General features: G+C 38.1%; 1 protein-coding gene and 1 long non-coding RNA gene across 6 annotated transcripts in view; one reads left to right on the top strand and one right to left on the bottom strand.

Moving 5' to 3' along the window:
* CNTN4 (contactin 4) overlaps positions 1 to 22,474 on the bottom strand; it is an 898,074-nt gene that overhangs the window by 204,276 nt on the left and 671,324 nt on the right. The window lies entirely within an intron of this gene.
* On the top strand, positions 8,367 to 12,723 carry LOC132678771 (uncharacterized). Its single transcript, XR_009609807.2, has 3 exons — positions 8,367 to 8,453; positions 12,118 to 12,239; positions 12,571 to 12,723. It is a non-coding gene; the product is annotated as an uncharacterized LOC132678771 (long non-coding RNA).

Below are 22,474 nucleotides of genomic sequence, written 5' to 3'. Positions count from 1 at the left end.
TAACAAAGAGCCTCTGACCCACAAAAAATGAAAAGATTTCTTCAAAAAGGTTTGAGCAAATAACCAAATCCTTAGGCTATTGGCCAAATGCAGATTTGATGTTGCAGCCCGTTTGGGAATTGATAAATTCCTTTATTCATCGCTGGTTACAGATGGAATCCCTGACTTGGTCCCCATAAGACTGATGAAATTGTAGCAGAAAAATAAAAATAAAAATAAAAATAAAACTAATTCTTATTCTCTTTCACTTGTACAGGAATTCTCCACCACAGTACATTTTCTTGGTGATGATAACAGTTGGCAACATAAGCATACTTCAAAGAATGCAGGATATAACAAGGTCGTAATATGAAGCAATTTCAACTAGGATTGTAGCAGAGATGATAATCTCTGCACTGTATTAACATATCAGTGCTCGAAACAGCTGGACTAAAATCCAAAATCTACCCAGATATAACTTTTTTTGAGCCATTTTTTCTGGGCAATGCAAAGAAAAGCAGATAGGTTGGTCCAAATTCCATAAGAGTTAGCATCACTCTTCTTAGTATTTTTTTGGGAAATCTTGTCCAACAATGGGCATTTAGGCTTAAAACACCTCTGAGTGTTTTATTCTCACTCTTTGGTTTCACATGATAAAGGAGAATACAAAAGGTGAGGTAAGAGGACTGGGCTTCCTGGTCCTGAACATATGAACAGGAAGTATCACCTCTTTACCAATTAGAAGATAGTAACAGCATCATAGAAACAGCTTTTCACCGACCTTATGCAAGGCTTTTACTCTTTTACTCTACAGATGTAGATCACACAGCTAATTGCCAGAAACCTGGGACCCAGGTCTTCTGTCTTCTGGTCTAGTACTCTTACTCTAGTATTCTCATTTAAAAATTGGGAGACTTGGGTGCCTGGGTGGCTCAGTCGGTTAAAAGTCCGACTTTGGTTCTGGTCATGATCTCACAGCTCATGGGTTCAAGCCCTGCACTGGGCTCTATGCTGACAACTTGGAGCCTGGAGCCTGCTTCAGATTCTGTGTCTCCCTCTATCTCTGTCTTTCCACAGCTCGCTCTCTTTCTCTCTCTCTCTCTCTCTGTGTGTCTCTCTCAAAAATATATAAACATTAATTTTTTTTAAAAAAAATTGGGAGACTTAGTATTTAAAAAATGTAGTTTTTCCATGGGATGCCTGCTTGGCTCAGTTGGTTAAGCATCCAACTCTTGGTTTCGGCTCAGGTCATGCTCTCACGGTTTTGTGGGTTCAAACTCCAAGTAAGGGTCTGTACTGGCAGTAAGGAGCCTGCTTGGGATTCTCTCTTCCCTCTCTCTCTCTCTCTCTCTCTCTCTCTCTCTCTCTCTGCCCCTCCTGCACTCATGCTGTCTCTATCTCTCTTGAAAAATAAATAAATAAACTTAAAATTTTTTTTAAATATCTAGCTTTTCCAAAAGAAGAAGGATGAGAAGGAGATGAGGTAGAGAAGGAGGAAGGGAAAGGATGAGAAGGAGTAAAAGAAAAAGAAAAGAAAAGTGAAGATCTGATCTCACACTCCCACATGACAACAGCAGGTAGAATGTTAAAACTCTATCTTTTCTGTAAAAAACTTGTCTTAGGTTAACTTTCTGGCTTTGTCATCCTGAAAATCTGATAAAGGTAAAATGTCATCCAGGTGACCAGGCAACAGTGCTACAGTAAAAATAATCCAGGATTGGCAGTCAGTGTGTTGGATTTCCCTGAATGTGGTGACTCTCATCACAGACTTGCTCCTCATGGGGACTTTGGAAGCTACACGAGATCTTTGCTCCTACTTAAGACGTCAACCTTCTAAGTCAGAAGGCTCCATGCTTGGCTACATTCTTTGTTCTTAAAATATGACTGCAGGGACAAAAATCAGTCCCTGAATTGCTGTTTGTACGACTCCTGGACTCCCACTGAAGGGAAGAACCTGGCTCTGCTCTTTAGGGGTGCATTCTGTCCTGACCTGCCGTGTGCCAAGTGTGCTCCATGGTGATCAGGTCAGTCTGAATGCCTCACTGATCCTAAGAACACCCACTTGGATGCCTGGTAGTACCCATCACTTGCCCCTTTTAGATGAGATGCATGGTCTCTAGTTGACCAGAGCCTTCACTCTTCCCATTATCTCACGCCTGGCTTTTTCAGTGTTGTCTCTGAAAGGTTTAGAGCCCTGGTCCGGATTCTGGATAAGGTAATTTATTCTTACAGTAACTTGACAAGTAACCTGTCAAGCAAAGTACTGAATGTCTCAATATTTATGAGCTTTAGAAAAATAAAAATCATTCACCTACAGGGGACTAACATGTTTCTGTTATGGTCACCTCTTCTTTATTTTGCTTTTTGGACAAAAGCAAAAACCTGCTATGCTGGCCCAGTGGGCTTCTAATTTTCTCTTTTCTGCCCCTAGTTTCTATGGACATCTGACGTAAAAATTAATAATTCAGCCAAAATCTAAAAGGCCATTTTGACTGACTTCAGATAATTCTTTTTTAACAATTAATTGAAAAACAAGTCTTCACCTACTGAGTTCACATCTTAGGACAAATCCTTTGCAGATATGGAAAGAAAGAACATTTTCAAAATAATTGGGCTTCATCTCTGAGTATTCAACATAACAATTAGTAATATATCTGTTAAATAAAAATTTAGGATGTGTGTGTCAGTGTGGATGCGATTAAAAAAAAAACAAAACCACAAAAACCAAAAACCAAAAACTGGTTACAGGCTGTCAACAAGCCAGAGGAAGGAGGCCATTAGCATGGCATTCATCATTCAGTAGTTCCAGGAACTTCATTTGAGAGAACAATCTACCTGCTTTAATTTTTATGAACCCCCTATGAGTTACAGATGCCAGATGTCTTTTCTCTGGCTATCTCTCTGATGACAGGCATAGTGGCACATAAAAAGAAAAGCAGCCAGTGTTGGGGAGGAAGCTCACGGCTTATGGCGGGACAGTCCATTATTAATGGAGAAAGTCACAGGGTAGTTAATGTACGGATGTCAGACTTTCCAACTTTCAGAGAGTCCCCTTGGGAAGTGGTGGTGACAGATGTGACGAAGGCAGAACTGCAAGCAGAGTGATAGTCAGCAGGGTATCATTAGACTGCTTGAAGAGCAGGGGCTCCTGAGTGATTAAGAGGTAAGAGCTTACAAGAGCCATGCATAAATTACACATCCCAGGGTCAACACCCCAAATTCTTCTTCATTTTTTTTTTACAAGGCATAGGATCTGAATGGCAAATATATGTTATCAGCCTGTCAACAGAAACTCTTAAAACTTTGCTATTTCTTATACTCAGTGTATACGAAAGCAAACTGACTCTTCATTTAATTAACCCTGGATTGTTTCCCAGCTGCTTTTGGAAAGGGATATTGTGGGACAGAATGTAAAAGGGTGTTCAGAGGAGTCCTTTCACGTACTTGTGACTCATTTTAAAGATACCTGTACACAACACAGATGAGAGTTTTTAAAGCCAGGATTATGAAGGATTAATTTCAGTTTTAGCCAGTTCTACCTTTTAACAAGCCGATTCATTCTCATTCTGAAAACTTCAGTATAATCACATGAAAGCTTCTGGACTTTAAGCTTTATGGATCTACCCAGACATTAAAATGGAGGCCACATATGACTTAACAGGGAAACCACTTATACGTGGTTTGTTGAGTGAAGCTGCTCATTGTCAGGAAACTGACATACTCTGTGTTACTCTGACATACTTAGCCCTGAAACTCTGAGTTTAATTCAGACTTGATTCTTAATTGTTTATGAGATGTCTAGAATGCTGGTGTATCACAAGTAAACCTACGTTAATTGCATTTTGCTGTTAAAGACTGTTCCTGGGTACATGGGATTTTGTTGAAAATAAAAGAAGGTGTACCAGTGGAAAGCCAATTTGGTATGGTATTTGCTACAAAATAAAGTGTGATGTGTTTCAGCTCACAGCCACTTTCAGGCTTTGGACCACTGACTTTCACATCCCTTCCCTGTATTTCACTGGTTGATTTTTAGTGACAAATGCCATATTTCCCCAGCTGAGATAAGTATGGAAATGAAAACAGAAGCTATGTCAACTTGAATTTAAAGTTTTCTAACCTGAAAATGAACTAGTCCTCTTAGCATAATGCACTCCCCCGCAAGCAATTCTCTTAACTAGGCTACAGTGCCATTTGGGAGTGGGGTGTTTATATGTATATTTTCCTCAGTCCCTGCAGAAAGTCATCATCTGAGCATTGCTGAGTGCAGATTTAATGCACATCACTGCACACTTGCTCCAGTAACACGGCGAGGGCCTGCCACTGGAGATTCAGAACAGCTCTAGGCAGGAGCAAAGCGGATTATTGCCAATCCAGGCATTTTTAGTGATAAGCATCTCTCAAAGCAGGGTAGAAGGGCAGCTATTTTAACTTGACTATCCAGACCAATTTTCAAATGGAGAATAAGTAATAAAATAGCTATATATTTGCAAGATACCCATATGTTCATGGGTTGTAGAAACTCCTCCATACAATGCAAACAAACATTTTACTCCCACAAAAGCTGGCAGAAAAATGCTTTTTTGGACAAAGAGGTAATTAACAATGGAGAACCATTTAAATCAAAGCTAGAAGGAACCTTGGAGTTCACTAAATCCAACATACACTTGAATTTTAAAGTTCCTGTTCCAGATATTTTTAAGCATATACCAATTATGAAAGTAGAGATAATGGGATAATGAACCCTCATGTATCGTCCACCTTTAATAATTATCAGCATTGTTTCATTCTTACATATCTCCTACCCTCTTTGGGTGTTAGTTGTCACAGAAATATATCTCTACTTTTCATTACACTTCTATTTTATAACTTAAAACATTTTTAATCTAAAATATGGGAAAGATTAAAGCAGATACTCTTTTTAGAGTTATCTGTATTATTTTTAAAAAAAAAATTTTTTTAACGTTTATTTATTTTTGAGACAGAGAGAGACACAGCATGAACGGGGGAGGGGCAGAGAGAGAGGGAGACACAGAATCGGAAGCAAGCTCCAGGCTCTGAGCCATCAGCCCAGAGCCCGACACGGGGCTCGAACTCGCGGACCGCGAGATCGTGACCTGAGCTGAAGTCGGACGCTTAACCGACTGAGCCACCCAGGCGCCCCATGAGTTATCTGTATTCTTAAAGACTTTTCCTCATATTGTAGACATATCAAAAAATGTTGTTTATGAATTGCTGAGGAATGTCATATTTACTTAAAGTCTCAAGCATTTTGTTATCTATAAAATGGGGGCATAGGTACTATTATGGTTGTTGTAAGAATTAAATTAGTTAACATATGCAAAGAATTTTAAATTGTGCCTGACCTGTATTATCCACTCTCTAATGTTAGTATTACTAACATTCATATGTGAGGTTGCTTTTGCTTTGTCAGGTTCTGGTGAGAAGATTATATTCATTTCATTAAATGAACTGGTCGCTTTTCATCCTGTCTTTGCTCTGACACAAATTATTTGGTAAGGGAATTACCTTAAATTTTTTTAAGATATTCTTTTTAATGTTTATTCATTTTTTTTTTAAATATGAAATTTATTGTCAAACTGGTTTCCATACAACACCCAGTGCTCATCCCAACAGGTGCCCTCCTCAGTGCCCATCGCCCACTTTCCCCTCCCTCCCACACCCTATCAACCCTCAGTTTATTCTCACTTTTTAAGAGTCTCCTATGGTTTGGTTCTCTCCCTCTCTAACTTTTTTTTCCTTCCCCCCCCCCCCATGGTCTTCTGTTAAGTTCTCAGGATCCACACAAGAGTGATAACAAATGGTATCTGTCTTTCTCTGTATGACTTATTTCACTTAGCATAACACTCTCCAGTTCCATCACATTGTCACCAAACTCCACACCCGAAAAACAAATAATCCAGGGAAGGAATGGGCAGAAAACATGAATAGACACTTCTCTAAAGAAGACATCCAGATGGCCAATAGGCACATGAGGAGTGCTCAATGTCACTCCTCATCAGGGAAATACAAATCAAAAAACACTGAGACATCACCTCACACCAGTCAGAGTGGCTAAAATGAACAAATTAGGAGACTATAGATGCAGGAGAGGATGTGGAGAAACTGGAAACTTCTTGCAATGTTAGTGGGAATGCAAACTGGTGCAGCCACTCTGGAAAACAGTGTGGAGGTTCCTCAAAAAATTAAAAATAAATCTACTCTATGACCCAGCAATAGCACTGCTAGGAATTTACCCAAGGGATAGAGGAATGCTGATGCATAGGGACACATGTACCCCTATGTTTATAGCAACACTTTCAACAATAGCCAAATTATGGAAAGAGCCTAAATGTCCATCAACTGATGAACGGATAAAGAAATTATGGTTTTATATACACAATGGAATACTACTTGGCAATGAGAAAGAATGAAATATGGCCTTTTATTACCTTAAATTTTTGAAAAAAAATCTCTTATAAAATTTGTGACTCAGAGCACTTGGGAGAAAGTGATTCTTGATAGCTTTCAATTCTCCCATGATAAATGGTCTATTCAGATTTTCTATATTTTCTTGGTTCAATTTTATTATTTATGTGGTCTCAGTAGATTTTTCATTTCATCTAGATGTTCAAATGATCATAGAATTGTGGGTGGTTTGCTCTTATGATTTTAAATCTTGTATGCAAAATTGTATGCTCTTTTTAATTTCTAATTTTCTGTATTTGTATTTCTCTTTTTTTTTTTATTAGATTTGGAGAGGAATGCACTTAAGTATTTCTTTTCCTTCTCAAAACTTCTCTCAGACATCTCATGTGTACGGTTTCTATTTTCCAATTTACTAATTTTGACCTTTATCTTCTTTTCTTCTATTCCCCTTAGTGTGTGTGTGTGTGTGTGTGTGTGTGTGTGTGTGTGTGTGTGTTCTATTTTACCTTTTTGTTTTTTTTTTTTTTTTTTAATTTTTTTTTTTAACGTTTATTTATTTTTGAGACAGAGAGAGACAGAGCATGAACGGGGGGAGGGGCAGAGAGAGAGGGAGACACAGAATTGGAAACAGGCTCCAGGCTCTGAGCCATCTGCCCAGAGCCTGACGCGGGGCTCGAACTCACGGACCGCGAGATCGTGACCTGAGCCGAAGTCGGGCGCTTAACCGACTGAGCCACCCAGGCGCCCCCTATTTTACCTTTTTGAAGTGAATAGTTTACTGATTTTGATTTCCAGAATTATTTTTTACTGTTTATTTATTTATTTTGAGATAGAGAGAGTGCAGGGGAGGGGAAGAGAGAGAGAGAGGGAGAGAGAATCCCAAGCACTATCAGTGCGCAGCCTGACCCTGGGCTCCATCTCATGAATAGTGAAATCATGACCTGAGCTGAGATCAAGAGGTGGGGCTTGAATTCACAAACCATGAGCCTAAATTGAGAGCTGGTCGCTGAACCAAGTGAGCCACACAGGCATCCCCAGAATTTCTTAATAACAAGTTCAGTTATTCACTTGCTTCTAGATGCACTATTTGTAAATTTCATAAGTATAGATGTATTTGGTTTCATTTCTTCAAATTTTGAAACATCCCTAAATTTGTGTCTTTCTGCTTTGACCCAGCAGAAATTAGAAAAATGAATCGACATTTGCATGGGTTGCAATTTAACTTGTTGAAATGTTTTTCATGGCTTATTAAGTAATCAATTACAATAAGCATTACATGGGCACTTGGAAGGAACATATATATACAGGAGCTCCCGCTCATGCACATATTTGCTTTCCATGGTTTCAGTTACCTCTGGTCAACTGTGGTAAGGTGAGAATGTTAATAGTGGACTAATGTGATGTCACAATATCTATGTGATTCACATCACTACATCTCATTATGCAGGTATTTTATCATCTCACATCATCACAAGAAGGATTAGTACAGTAAAATAAGATATTTTTGGAGAGAGACTACATTTGCTTATATTTTCTTACAGTATATTGTTATAATTGTACTATTTTATTATTAGTTATTGTTATTAATTCCTTCCTATGCTTAAATGATAAATTAAATTTTATCATAGGTATCTACATATAGGAAAAAAATTGTATATATACGGTTTAGTACTATCTGTGATCTCAGGCATCCACTGGGGGTCTTGGAAAATATTCCCTGTGAATAAGGGAGGAGTACTATATATGTTTTGGTATTACCTTATTGAAATATTTTGTATACTTATTTGTATATACATGTCCTGTCAAATTAAATACTATGCTTTAGTAATTTCATCTAGGATTTCCAAATATTTAGCATTATAAATTTTGACCCTATGTTTTCTGGAATTTAAAATAACATAATTGGAATGTCTTCATTGGGGTTTGTGTACCTTAAAAATAAAAGTATCTTTTCATGGGGTGTCTGGCTGGCTCAGTCAAAAAAGCATTCAAGTCTTGACCTTGGAGTCATGTGTTTGAGCACCACCTTGGGTGTAAAGATTACTTAAGTAAGTAAAACTTAAAAAAAAAACACAATTTTTTTCTCAACTAACGCTTTTGCATACAAATAATACTTGGTCCTACAATAGTAAATCTACCATCTTCGTTTTTAAAGTCTATTTTCTTAGAATAGATTAAAAAAATTTTTTTAACGTTTATTTTTGAGAGAGAGAGAGAGAGAGAGAGAGAGAGAGAGAGAAGGAGAGAGAACACATGAGCAGGGGAGGGGCAGAGAGAGGGAGACACAGAATCCGAAGCAGGCTCCAGGCTCTGAGCTGTCAGCGCAGAGCCAGATGTGGGGCTTGAACTCACAAACTGTGAGATCATGACCTAAGCTGAGGTTGGACACTTAACCGACTGAGCCACCCAGGCGCCCCAGAATAGATATTTTATTTAAAAATAAATGCCATCATATTCGAATTATCTCAAAAAAAAGTTTAACTGAATGTGATGCTCTCATGTTTCATATGAAAGTTTTATCTCTTTACATTTCTGTCTTATACTATATACTCTTGTATCTGTCATCTGTTTTGTGAATTTTTTATTCACGCTGTTTTGCTCCTCTTTACCTTTAGTCTTTGGTTGGATAGATTACAATTTCTTTAACTGTGAAGGTATACATTCTGTTTTTATATCTTTATATAAAACATTCTTTTTTTATACCTTTAGATAAAAGATAAAAACGCATTGTTTTTATATTTTTATATATACTGACCTATATTTCCTCTAATTATTAGAATAAAGAATAACATAAAAATTTGTGATTCCCTCTTGGGGAGCCTGGGTGGCTCAGTTGGTTGAGCGTCCGGCTTCAATTCAGGTCATGATCTTGTGGTTCATGGGTTCGAGTCCCACATTGGGCTCTGTGCTGACAGATCAGAGCCTGGAACTTGCTTCAGATTCTGTGTCTCCCTCTCTCTCTGCTCCTCTCCCACTCACACTCTGTCTCTAAAAATAAATAAATGTTAAAGAAAATTAAAGAAAAAACCAAAAACTTTTGATTCCCTCTCAAAGAGGGGACAGTACAGTATGTGTTTACTATTAAAAGGATGATGTCCTGGAAGGTATTATGCTAAGTAAAATGAATCCGTCAGATACAGACAGATATCATATGTTTTCACTCATATGTGGAACTTACATAGTTTCAAACAGAGAGGGAGGCAAACCATAAGAGACTCTTAAAAACAGAGAACAAACTGAGGGTTGATGGGGGGAGGGGTCAGGGGAGACAGGAAAATGGGTTATGGGCATTGAGGAGGGCACTTGTTAGGATGAGCACTGGGTGTTGTATGTAAACGATGAATCATGGGAATCTACCCCAAAACCAAGAGCACACTGTGCATACTGTATGTTACCTAATTTGAAAATAATTTTTTTTTAAAAATAAAAAAGTAAAAGGATGATGTGTTGGTATAGAATGTTAAGTATGCCATGATATCAAATGAAATAGTATGTACACACTGATAAAATATCTTTATCAATAATACTGATGATATATAGACTGGATCCTTACTCCTGAAATTCCATATTTATGAAGCTTTCTGATCATTATACATCCCTTTTGCATTCTTTAAAAAAGCTTATCTAGTTAGTCATGCTTATCACTAACTCAATTTTCTACAATGTTCATTTGGCTTTTTATTGTGTCTGTACTGCAGGTTTTCATTCTTTCATTTCTAATCTTTGTTAGGTCCTTCTAAATGCTGGTCTATATCAGCATCAGATGGCTTTTCATAGTAGCATCTTTGCTTCATAGAATCCATGTTTTCTTTGTCTTGACTGAAAGTACAACAGAGATGTCTCTTTGTTATGTTTTGTTTTGCGTCCTCAGACAATGGTTGACATTTCCCTCCTTTTGCCTCTCTTTATCAGTGAGTATTTTCTTAGGTGACCACAATGGAGTAGATTTTTTATTTAAGTCTGTTAACATTGTGATTCTACTCAGGTCTTAGGTTCACCAACCAAATGTGGGTGTATCCCTTTATTCCCTCAAACTGGCCATGGCGGTGGGTAGGGGGGTGGTCCCAGAATTCCCATCTCAAGTCTTAAGTTTAAAGCAATTTGATAGCCATGTTCCCTTTCCAAATTACTGGTGTGTGGCTATCATTAATTTAGTAAGATTCTGAGGAACTAAGAGAGAACTCCCTATTGCTTCAGTTATGACCTTCACGGTGAACTGGCAGAACCCCTTTCCTTTGTCCACACCCAATATGCCATGTGAGCCTCTTTCTCTGTAAAGCATTAGTTAGTAGAACTATTGGTTCCTAGTGACTTTGGGGAGCAGGGAGATGGTGTATCCTGTGTGTGTGTTAGTAAGCACGGTAGGTCACTTCCTCTGGATACCTTAGGAAAAAAATGTTTTCTTATAATAAGGAGATGGCCATCAGACCTTTAAATTAGATGTCTGGACCGAAATATATGTAATATAGGAGTACCTGGGTGAGTCAGTTGGTTACGCATCTGACTTTGGCTCAGGTCATGATCCCACGGTTTGTGGGTTTGAGCCCCGTGTAGGGCTCTGTGCTGACAGCTCAGAGCCTGGAGCCTGCTTCACATTCTATGTCTCTCTCTTTCTCTCTGCCCCTCCCCTACTTGTGCTCATTCTCTTTCTCTCTCAAAATAAATAAATAAATAAATAAATAAACAAACAAACAAACATTAAAAAATAAAAACAAGAAATATATTTGATATAGAGATACAATGTGGCTATTGCAGAAGACTTTAAAGACATCCTTCCCACATTCCTCGTTGTAAATTTAGTTGTTTAGTCATGAGTCTCGCTCAAATCTGAATATTTGTGTCTCCCCCAAATTCATATTTTGAAATCTTACCCCTAAAAGGTAGAAGTATTAGCAGGTAGGGCCTTTGGGAAGCGATTAGGTCATGAAGGTGAAACCCTCATGAGTGGGATAAGTGCTCTTATAAAACAGACCCCACAGAGCTCCCTAGTCCCTTCCACCAATGTGAGGACACAGCAAAATATTACCTGTAATGAACTGGGAAGAAAAGCCTCACCCGATCATTCTGCCACCCTGATTTCAGAATTCCAGCTTCCAGAACTGTGAGAAATAAATTAGTTTTTTACAAGCCACCCAGTCTGTGGTATTTTGTTACAGCAGCCTGAAAAGATTAAGATAGTCTCCTATGGTTATTGCTCAATTTGGCCTATTTGTGCTATAATTATAGGTAATTCTTCAAATAAATTTTTGATGACTACTCTGTTTTTAGTCTGATTAAAACTTTCTTTGTTTTTCACAAAAAGCTAGGTAATAATAAATCAGCCTTAGCTACAAAGAACCCATGTTTCAATACTTCCTTCCACTGTAACTCATCCCCTATCTCACTTAAAATATCTTCAGCAGCATCTTACTTTCAGAAAAACACCCTAATCTTTAACACTACTCCAGAGCCCAGTCTCTGCCTATATCCCAGTCTTAAAGTTGTACTATTCTCCCCACCGCTCTTGGGTACCACATGACTTCTTCTCATGGCCAGACAACCTTCCCCACTCCAGATGCACGTATTGTTGCTCTGGCTGTGATACCATTCCTTCCCTTTACCCTTTCATCCTTCTCAATCTGAGCTCCAGAGCGACTTCTGCAAGGAAGTTTCTCCCAGGTTACATCATGTCTTTCTAACAGATACCTCATTTTACTGTGCTTTGCTTTACAGTGCTTCACAGACCTTGCTTTTTCACAAATTGAAGGTTTGTGGCAACCCTGTGTTAACCCAGTCTGTAGGTGCCATTCTTCCAAGGGCATTTTGCTGACTTCATGTCTCTGTGTCACATTTTGGTAAGTTTTGCAATATTTCAAGCTTTTTCATTATTATTTTATGGGTTGTGGTGATCTGTGAGCACTGAGTTTTGATGTTACTATTGTTAACTATTTGGGGGCACCATGAACTGTGCCCATACATGAGGGTGAACTTAATTTATAAATGTGTATGTTCTGACTGCTCTATCAGCTCGCATCTCCCCATCTCTCTCCCTCTCCTTTGGCCTCCCTATTTCCTTTCCAACAATACTGAAGCCAGGCCAATTAATAACCCTACAACGGTCTCTAACTGTTCTATAGTCAAAGAAAGAGTAAAGTGATGTAGAAAACTTCACTGTCTTATTTTCAGAAACTGCCACAGCTACTCCAACCTTCAGCAAACAACACCCTGATCAATTAGCAGCCATCAATATTGAAGCAAGACCCTCCACCAGCCAAAAAGATGACTGTGAAAGCTCAGATGATGGTTAGCAATTTTTAGCAATAAAGCATTTTTAATTAAGGTATGGACATCATTTTTTGAGACATACTGCTCCTTCACACTTAATACAGTATAGTGTACACATAACTTTTATAAGCACAGAGAAACAAAAAATTCATTTGGCTTGCATTATTGCAGTATTTGCTTTATTACAGTGGTCTGTAACTAAACCCACAATATCTGTAAGGTAAGCCTATATTTTACATGATTAGATCATTGAGCCCTGTTGTTCACTCAGCCCACAACCAAAAGCACACATTCCAATGTGACTATCTGAATACCCCCTAACTCCTCAGCAGACCTGTAAGTCTGTGGTAGGGGAACCATTCTGTTTTTGCTCACTGCTATATTGGCCATGTCTATACCAATGCCTTTGCAACTGAGAGGTTCTGTCAAAGTCAGATATTTTTATTTTTAAAAAGCAATCTATTCTCTTCCATCTGAAATCCTAACTTACATACTTCATTAGGACCTAATTATAAATCCCATTTATCACAATCATTTCCACTGAAATAAACTGGAACTGTACATTGATAAGGAATGCTGGCTTGCGGATAGAGTGAACAAATTCAAATGGTAGCAGGACTCACAGATGAGAAGGTGTAGGAATGTCTTTCTTATATTTATGTGTTCATTTCAGAGCTGTGTTATACCTACCTTGTTTTACAGTAAGTGGAAGCCACAAATTGAGGAAATATGATACTTAAATCAGCTACATTTTATTTTTAAAATTTTGTCTTTTCAAAAGGCAAAAGTTTGCATAAAGTGATAAGAACTTGGCCTCAAACACCTACAACCAAACTATTTTGGCATTTCCTAGGTGTTCTCTAGTCTATGTGCTGTTTAAGGGAATGAGAAAGCATACACGTTCCAAATCACATCACAAAGTAGAGATTCCTTGGATATTTCTGAAATGCTACATTATCAACTGCAACAATCTCTCCAGCTGTGTCTGCCATATGCATTTATGAATTCCTGTGGAGTGTTGTTATAACACAACTCCTTTCCAGGGGTTAATTTAGATACTGAAGATTATGATAATGTGTTAACCTGCAACTTTCTGATGTGTGTTACAGTTGGAGATGTGAAGAGCTTTCTCAGTACAGCACGGTGGCCCAGTTTTGTTTTGTTAGCAGCCAGTATCTACCTATGAGATCATGAACATTCTTCCAATCAGCTACTGAATTAAAGATCTGACATATCTTCTAGTTCATTATATGGACAGAAGTGGTGTCTCTATAAGAGAAGTTAAAAGAAGTTAAAAGAAGTTTTTCATCCATACTGTTCATCCTTGATAAATATACAACCACTTAATTAAATCATTTTCTTTTAAATCAGTATTCTGATACTACATAGAATCAGAAACTATAACCCTATCTTTAGACAAATTGCCACAATTTACTCTTTTGGGTGTGAACTTCACTTGTCCAAATGTGTAGTTTTCTCAAGTCTGTGATTTAGCCTACTTAAGTTATTTTCTTCCTAAATGTCTGAAAACTAACTGAACAAGTTGAAAAATACATATATCAGGAAAATGGCTGACTTCTTATTTGTGATGTAACACTCACAGGATCAAGATCCCTGATAGTACTGAACATTATGGAGCCTTCAATTTCTGATCTCCCAACCAGAGTCTATTTCCAAATTTCCAGGACTCAGACAGCATTTCCTCATTCTATGTACCACACCATTATCCTGCTTAATTCAATGTAACATCATGATGCAATGACCTGACAAAACACCAATTTGTTGCTGAAAACATATCTAAAGAGCTGCTTGTTTCTTCCTCAGCTGAAAAGATGAGATTCGTAGGGTATATTTCCAGTGGGCATTAAAACAAGAATGGTTCCCATACATCCTGCAGTGATTGCCCACTGGATTATTTATGAAATGCTCAGCCAGGTTCATGTTATTGAAAGATCAGTGTTGATCATTTGTTCTGTTCCGGCTGGTACATCCCTTGTAGTACTCTACTGGATATGTAATGAGCTTTTCACATCTCCAGACTCTTCACATCCCAACTAGCACCTGTGATCCCACACAATATCATCCTTCACTGCTTTCTGGGACAGGACAACTCCAAAAGAGAAAGCTCAACATGAAATTGAGCTTTGCTGAAATGATCACAGTTTGCAGATCATTCAGCTTTACGGATCAAACCTCACTTCCCAAATACCATTTCTTTTTGGTGCTAATGTGTTTGGCCCTTACTTTGACTGATCAATGGGCCTCCAGTTCTAAGGATCAAACCTGGAGATAACGTCTTTGATATTTTTTTATGTTTAAAAAGAGACATTTCCAACCTGAATATAAATCTATCCACAAATACTCTTACATAGTGCCTATCCGTAAATTAAATGCACAGTAACTGTCAGGAGAGAAGCTGGGTAATTAAGGCCATCGTTATTTAACTAAAATGCTTTGGTTTCTGCCAAATAATGAACATGTTAACATTTACACAGAAGCAAAGGAGGAAACAAAGAGATAGAAAAAGAATTTCCTGAAATTTATTTCTGGAATAACTTTTTTCTTAACTAAATGATTCTCTTTAGGCTACTGGAAGCAAAGAAATTTAATTAATTGCTACTTATTAAGTAGCTGAGTTAATTTCTAAGTTTATGGATTTGCTGTGGCTGCAAAACAGTTTAGGTAGAAAGTATATGGCTATCACTCCTTAGGAACTCTTCTTAGAACCCAAACCAACAATTCTCTATACAGGTTAATTTAAGATATTGGTGGTTGGCTACAAAAGGTTTAGAAATTATTCTATGAAAAGGAAATTTTTGCCACTTATGCACTCATTTTTTTCTCTTGATATGTACAGAGTTGTTGACACTAAAGCACCCAAAAGTATAGTCATAAAACATTCAAGTTGTTTTAAAAAGCTGACAGGAAAATCAAAGGCAAAAAGTATGCCAGTAGCATTATTGAATAAGCTTAACTAATTGTGGAGATGACTGAGATCAGAAATACTAACCGTAATTCTTGTAGTCATATCTGATGGGGGACAAGCAAGTCATTCTTTAAGACATGCAAGACCTAATTCCCTCCTTTGCTTCCGGTGCCGATTCTTTCTTTGAGCTAAATGATCTCATGGCTGTGAGAAACGGAGCCTGTATTTGTGTAATAAAGACGAATCATCCTAGTGGCCTATCCTCCCAAACATGAAACACTCCACCATGCCATTTGTGTGGAAGGGTTTATAACAAGTAGTCTCTGATCAATGTGGCTCTTTTTTCTGCTCAATGAGTGAAAAAGGGGAGGCTTAATGAGTGAAGAAAATCATCGCCTTCCAGACGGTTTCACAGTACTCTATGCTGACTAAATATCTAATGAGTTGAAATCTCCTCTGATTGGCAAAGTGGGAAGAAAAAAAAGGGGGGGGAACTAGACCATTACATTTCAGATGAAAGAGTCCAGGTTCATATATTTCAAAGGAATATGGTAGAGTTAGAGAGTGAAAACATGTCTTAAGAAAGTTTAATGCCACCCCCCCAAAAGAAAAACCAAAATCCACCCCAAAACAAAACAATACCTAGTAGTCTGTAGCACTAATAACCCTATCACTAAAGGTTAGCCTTTCCTCATTGAATTGCAGTATCTGTTTAAGTAAACACAAAAAGTTTCTTGGGTTAGACAAGAAACTTAGCATGCATTTCCCACAGATATTATAATGTAAATATCAAATATCATACAAGGTAGTTTACCCATGTTTGACTGATCCCTAATACATATGCTTTTTTATTAAAGTATAGTTGACCTACAATGTTATAATAGTTTCATGTGTATAACACAGTAACTTTACAATTCTATACATTAGGCGATATTCCCCATGATAATCTTAATTACTGTCACCACTCAAAGTTATTACATTATTGACTATGTGTCTTATGCTGTATTTTTCATTCCTATGACTTATTCCTTTTACAAGTGGAACTTTGTGTCTCTTAATCCCCTTTACCTATTTCACCCATGGTCCACAAGCCCTCCTCTCTGGCAACACCAGTTTGTTTTCTGTATTTATGAGTTTGTGGGTTTTTTTTTTTTTTTGTTTTTGTTCTCATTTGTTTCTTAGATTTCACTTATAAGTGAACTCATATAATATCTGTCTTTCTCTGTCTGACATATTTCACTTAGTATAGCACCCTCTAGGTCCATACATGTTATCAAGAATGGTAAGGTTTCATTCTCCCCCCCTCCCCCTTTTTTTTTGAGAGAGAGAGCATAGATGTGTGCACATGTGGGGCAGAGGTGAGGAGTGAGAGAGAGAATCCCAAGCAGGCTCCACATGTGGAGCCTGACATGGAGCTCAATCCCACAACCCTGGGATCATGACCTGACCCAAAAATCAAGAGTCTGATGCTCAATTGACTGAGACACCCAGAGGCCCCTAGATTTTATTTTATTTTTTTTTATGTCTGAGTAATATTCCATTGTATGTATGCATGCATATATGTGTGTACACACACACACACACACACACACACACACACACACACACCACATTTTCTTTATCCTATCAAAGGACACTTGGGCTGCTTCCATATCTTGGCTGTTGTAAATAATGCTACAATAAACATAGCGATGCATATATCTTTTCAAATTAGTGTTTTTGCTTTCTTTGGGTAAATACCCAGTAGTGGAATTACTGAATCATATGGTATTTCCATCTTTAATTTTTTGAAGAACTTCCATACCATTTTACATAGTGGCTGCACCAATTTATATTCTCACCAACAGTGCACAAAGGTTCCCTTTCTTGCACATCCTCGCCAACACTTGTTGTTGCTCATCTTTTTGGTACCAGTCATTCCCATTCTGACTGGTGTGAGGTGACATCTCATTGTAGTTTTGATTTGTATTTCCCTTATGTTTAGAGACATCGAGCGTCTTTTCATGTGTTTGTTGGCCACGTGAATGTCTTCCTTGGGAAAATATATATTCAGGTCTTTTGCTCACTTTCTAGTTGCATTATTTGGGTGGTTTTAGTGTTCAGTTGTATGAATTCTTTATATATTTTGGATATTTACCCTTTTATTGAATATATCATTTGCAAATATCTTCTCCAATTCAGTAGGTTGTCTTTTCATTTTGTTGATGGTTTCCTTTGCAGTGCAAAAGCTTTTTAGTTTGACGGAGTCCCAATAGTTTATTTTTGCTTTCGTTTCCCTTGCCTGAGAAGACACATCCAGAAAAATGTTGCTAAGGCCAATGTCTAAGAGATTACTGTCCATGTTTTCTTTTAGGAGTTTATGGTTTCAGGTCTTATATTTAGGTTTTCAACCATTTTGAGTTTATTTTTGTGTATGGTGTAAGAAATTGGTCCAGTTTCATTCTTTTGCATGTAGCTGTTAAGTTTTTCAACATTTATTGAAGAGACTGTCTTTTCCCCCATTGTATATTCTTGTCTCCTTTGCTGTAGGTTAAATAGCCATATAAAAATGGGTTTATTTCCAGGCTCTCTATACTGATCCATTGATCTATGTGTCTGTTTTTGTGCTAGTACCATACTGGTTCGATTACTAGAGCTTTGTAGTCTATATTGAAATCTGAGACTGTGATACTGTTCTTCTTTCTTAAGATTACTTTAGTTATTGATGGTCTTTTGTGGTTCCACACAAATTTTAGGATGATTCTAGTTCTGTGAAAAATGCTACTTGTATTTTGATAGGGAATACAATGAATGTATATATTGCTTTGTATAGTATGGATATATTAACATGAAATCTTTCTTCCACCCCATGAACATAGAATATCTTCCCATCTGTTTGTGTTTTCTTCAGTTTCCTTGAACAATGTCTTATAATTTTCATAGTATAGGTTTTTCACCTTCTTGGTTAAATTTATTTCTACATATCTTATGCAGCATTTTAACTGTGCAAATTGCTGCCACATTTATTACATGTTTTTACTCTAACATATTTGAGAGGTATATAGAACAAATATAAATATTATTTGGATAACATAATACTGTATGAAGATTGGAGAGTTACACTGAGAAAAAAGATACAGGGAGAGAGGGACAGCCTAAAACGTGGATGAAAGAAAGCTGGAACTGGGCTGCTTCTTGAAGAAAGTGGCCAGTTGTCCAAATGACAGGTTGATAAAACTAGAACCCAGCCATTTTGATATTAATTTTCCAGGGAGTCTGATATGCCATATGGTGCCCAGTAAGTAAACCTCTTAGATGTCAGCAGTACTTAAGACCCACAGGACAGTGTGTTATTGTCTCAGGTTTGGATCTGGATGCATCTTTGGGTGAAACATGAGGGAAAGAGCTAAACTTAGTGTCTATACTACAGTGAAATGAATTGGTATTTGGAGTAAATAAAGATGCACCCAGAAGTCTGAAGGTATATAGAACTGGTAAGCATGGGAGCCAGTATGGGGCAGGGGTTGGGGATTGGCATGGAGTGGGGCTGGGCAGAGCTGGCTGCTTGACAAAATGTGGATGTCTTGAGCATTATTCTGGGCATAGAGGACATTCATTCTAGCATAGCAACATCACTCCAGACCCAAGACCTGTTGGCATAGTTTGAATTCAATAAGAAACTGGGTGAGCCTGGGACACCTGGGTGGTTCAGTTGGTTAAGCAGCCAACTCCTGATTTTGGCTCAGGTCATAATCTCACGGTTCATGGGTTTGAGCACTCACAGTGCAGAGCCTGCTTTGGATTCTCTGTCTCCCTCTACCTGCCCCATCCCCCTCTTCCTCTCAAAAATATATAAACATTAAACAAAATTACAGAAACTGGGTGAGCCTGATCCTGAAGGTGACATCTTGACGATAGAAACAGTATGTGTGGGAAGACAGAAACCAAAAGGGCTCAGAAAAGTTATGTAATTGGCCCAAGACCACATAGTAAGTTAATATGAGATCTGGGCCTGGAATTTGGTGTCCCAGTTTCCTGCTTTTTCCTCTGTCCTACAGTAAAAACAAAATGATCCAGCTGAAATAACTACGCTGTTGGAAGGCACACTTCTTTCAGGGTTATAATATTCGTGGATATGTCCAGATCAAATCAAATTTCCTGGACCCTGGAGAGGTTTGCAAATAGAGAGGTTTTGCTGAGACAAGATCTACTTGATTTTGTAATGCAGAGATACACATTTTGCACCCTGATGGCAGATTAGAATCATGTATAGTGCTTTTAAAAATATAAAGGATGCCAGAGGACCCCTCTCAAGAAAGACACACTTAATTGATCTGGGACAGGGCCCAAAGAATCACCAGCATAGAGAATCCAGTACCTGTTTCCAGTGTTGTCTCCTGGACTGGAAAAAAAAAAAAAAAGGGTCACATTCTAGGCAAAGATAACTCTTGACCCTGCCATTGATTAGCGTGTGCCCCCACATAATCTCTTCGCTTCAATTTCCTTATCTATGAAATACATACCCTTATTTCCTATAGGATTATTGTAAGGATCAGAGATAATATAATGGCAGCTAAAGCATTATAAACACCATAAAGAACTCCACAGATGCTCTGTTGTAAGGTCCCTGCATCTCATGCCATGTGAACAGAATCCAAATTTAATGGAAATGTGTTCTGTGTAAAATCATCTAATGATGACAATTACAGCTGGTTTCTAAAAAACCCATAACAATGAAAATAATCTTAGAATCAGAATCACGTGGTTTCTTTTTAATACTCTAGGAAGCCATACTTTCACTAACAGTAATGTAGTAAAAAGCTGGCCAAATGTAAAATGCTACTTTTGAAGATACACACACACTTGAGAAAAAGCCAGTCTTCTTGATTGTTCATCTCCCTTATCAACAACCACAAAAATAAATGAAGGTAAAGCCTGAGGTGATTATATTTTATTTTAAATTCTTTTAAATATGAATTTGACATAAAAAGTAGTCGACCCTTCTGTTTGGGTGATGTGGAAATCAAAGCACTCCATCTCAGTAGTGTGATTCTGGGCTGGCTTTGTAGAAGGTGATCAAAGTGGGTGGATCTTAAATGTGATGCTGCCTCAGAGTCTCTAAAACAATAGTTTGGGAATCCTGCCCCAGATTTGTGGAATCAAAATATCTTTGGGAAATGGTTGGGCACCCATGACTTTAACATATTGCCTTGATTATGCCTCAGCTTCCTGCCCACCAGTGGCCAGAAGTGAGGTGTGTGTGAGAGAATAGCTTGGGGCTTCTCAAACTTTAATGTGCATATGAATCATTTAGAGATCTTATTAAAATGTGAATTCTGATTCAGTAGGCCATGGGTGGAGCCTGAAATGGTCTTTTTGACAAGCTTCCATGTAAGGCAGATGCTGCTGGTACCTGGACCACATTTTGAGTAGCAAGGATCTTGGTGACACATACAAAAAGGAAGGTGAGAACAAAAACCTCCCTGAACAGTTCGGGAGGAATTCACTGATGAATAATACAATTTTAGTATGCTGGTAAGAAGAATCTCAAAGTACCTCAGTGATATTCCTACTTAATGAGAGCATGGTTAAGGATCCTGAATTCCTGGTGCCAAATGACCTTGGAGGTGATGGAAAGCCAGGTGAAAATTCTGGATCTCAATAAACTCTATTTCTAATATGAAGGGACATCACGGACAACCAGAGTCCATTACAGTGATTTCCACAGTTTGGTGTTTGTGCTAAAACTGAATAGTAGAATCTATGGAATGACATCACAACTGAATTTGTATCTATTAACCAAAAGACAACAAAGGTGGTACATGTAGTGATTGATAGAGTCCTGGAAATACCTGTTGTTTGAAATGCTTTTCAAAATAGATTAATTGTTGCTCATTTCTATGTTACCCTAAGAAAGTCTGACACCTCACAGCTTTTGAAACAGGACACGCAGCATCCTTTACAATGGATTTCATGCCATTACTCAGTATCCCATTGATACAATAAAAGGCTGACTCATTTCCTTCCCTCTGCATGATCTGTTACAAATTAAACTGGGATACCATATGCTGGGTCTAAAATGCTCGGTATATCCAGTGGCTCATGGTGATTTTGCCAGCTTTCAGGTGAAACACTGTCTGGAGAAGCAACGAGAGAACCCCTGCTATACAGTTTGCACTGGAGGGCTTTGACAACTGGGGGTATTTCATCAGATCATCAGTGACACCACTGCCCCAAACTGATGGCTGTCTGAGATACTCCCTTACAACTTTCAAGATCCTCTTTGCGTTCTTGCAAATTTCCTTGCCTTGCCTGCCTTGCCCACAGTGTTACTGAGCACGCGGTTTCTAATAAAGCCCATAATGAGAATATTTATTTCCTTGTCTTTCACCATCAAGACTGTCAGGAATGTCAGCACAGCCCAAAAAACCGGATTTCAGAGCTGCTGACTGCTGCCAGCAGAGACAAGCACATTTCAGGGGATGTCTATGAAAATTTTTAATATATTTCTCTGTGGGAAGGGGAAAGTATTCAGGTGTCTCACTGTGTAGCAGCACAGCAACACTTCAGGTGCTTTGGCTTTCCCAAAGATACCATTATGCCAGGGAGGAGTAGGGTACTGTTTTTCTTAATAAGCCTACAAGATTAATTTTTGGAATTGCTGCCATGTTATGAAAGTTTAGTGCTGTGAACGTAGACTGCAGAAGAAATTAGCAAAACCTTCCATTCTTATTTTGATCAGATTTTATTTAAAAAAATTTTTTTTATGTTTATTTATTTTTGAGACAGAGAGAGACAGAGCCCTGAACGGGGGAGGGTCAGAGAGAGGGAGACACAGAATCCGAAACAGGCTCCAGGCTCTGAGCTGTCAGCACAGAGCCCGACGTGGGGCTCGAACTC

This window comes from Panthera onca, chromosome A2, assembly GCF_046562875.1.
Source record: "Panthera onca isolate mPanOnc1 chromosome A2, mPanOnc1 haplotype 2, whole genome shotgun sequence".
In the NCBI taxonomy this organism is placed as follows: Eukaryota; Metazoa; Chordata; class Mammalia; order Carnivora; family Felidae; genus Panthera; species Panthera onca.
This window is presented reverse-complemented; position numbering and strand designations above follow the sequence as displayed.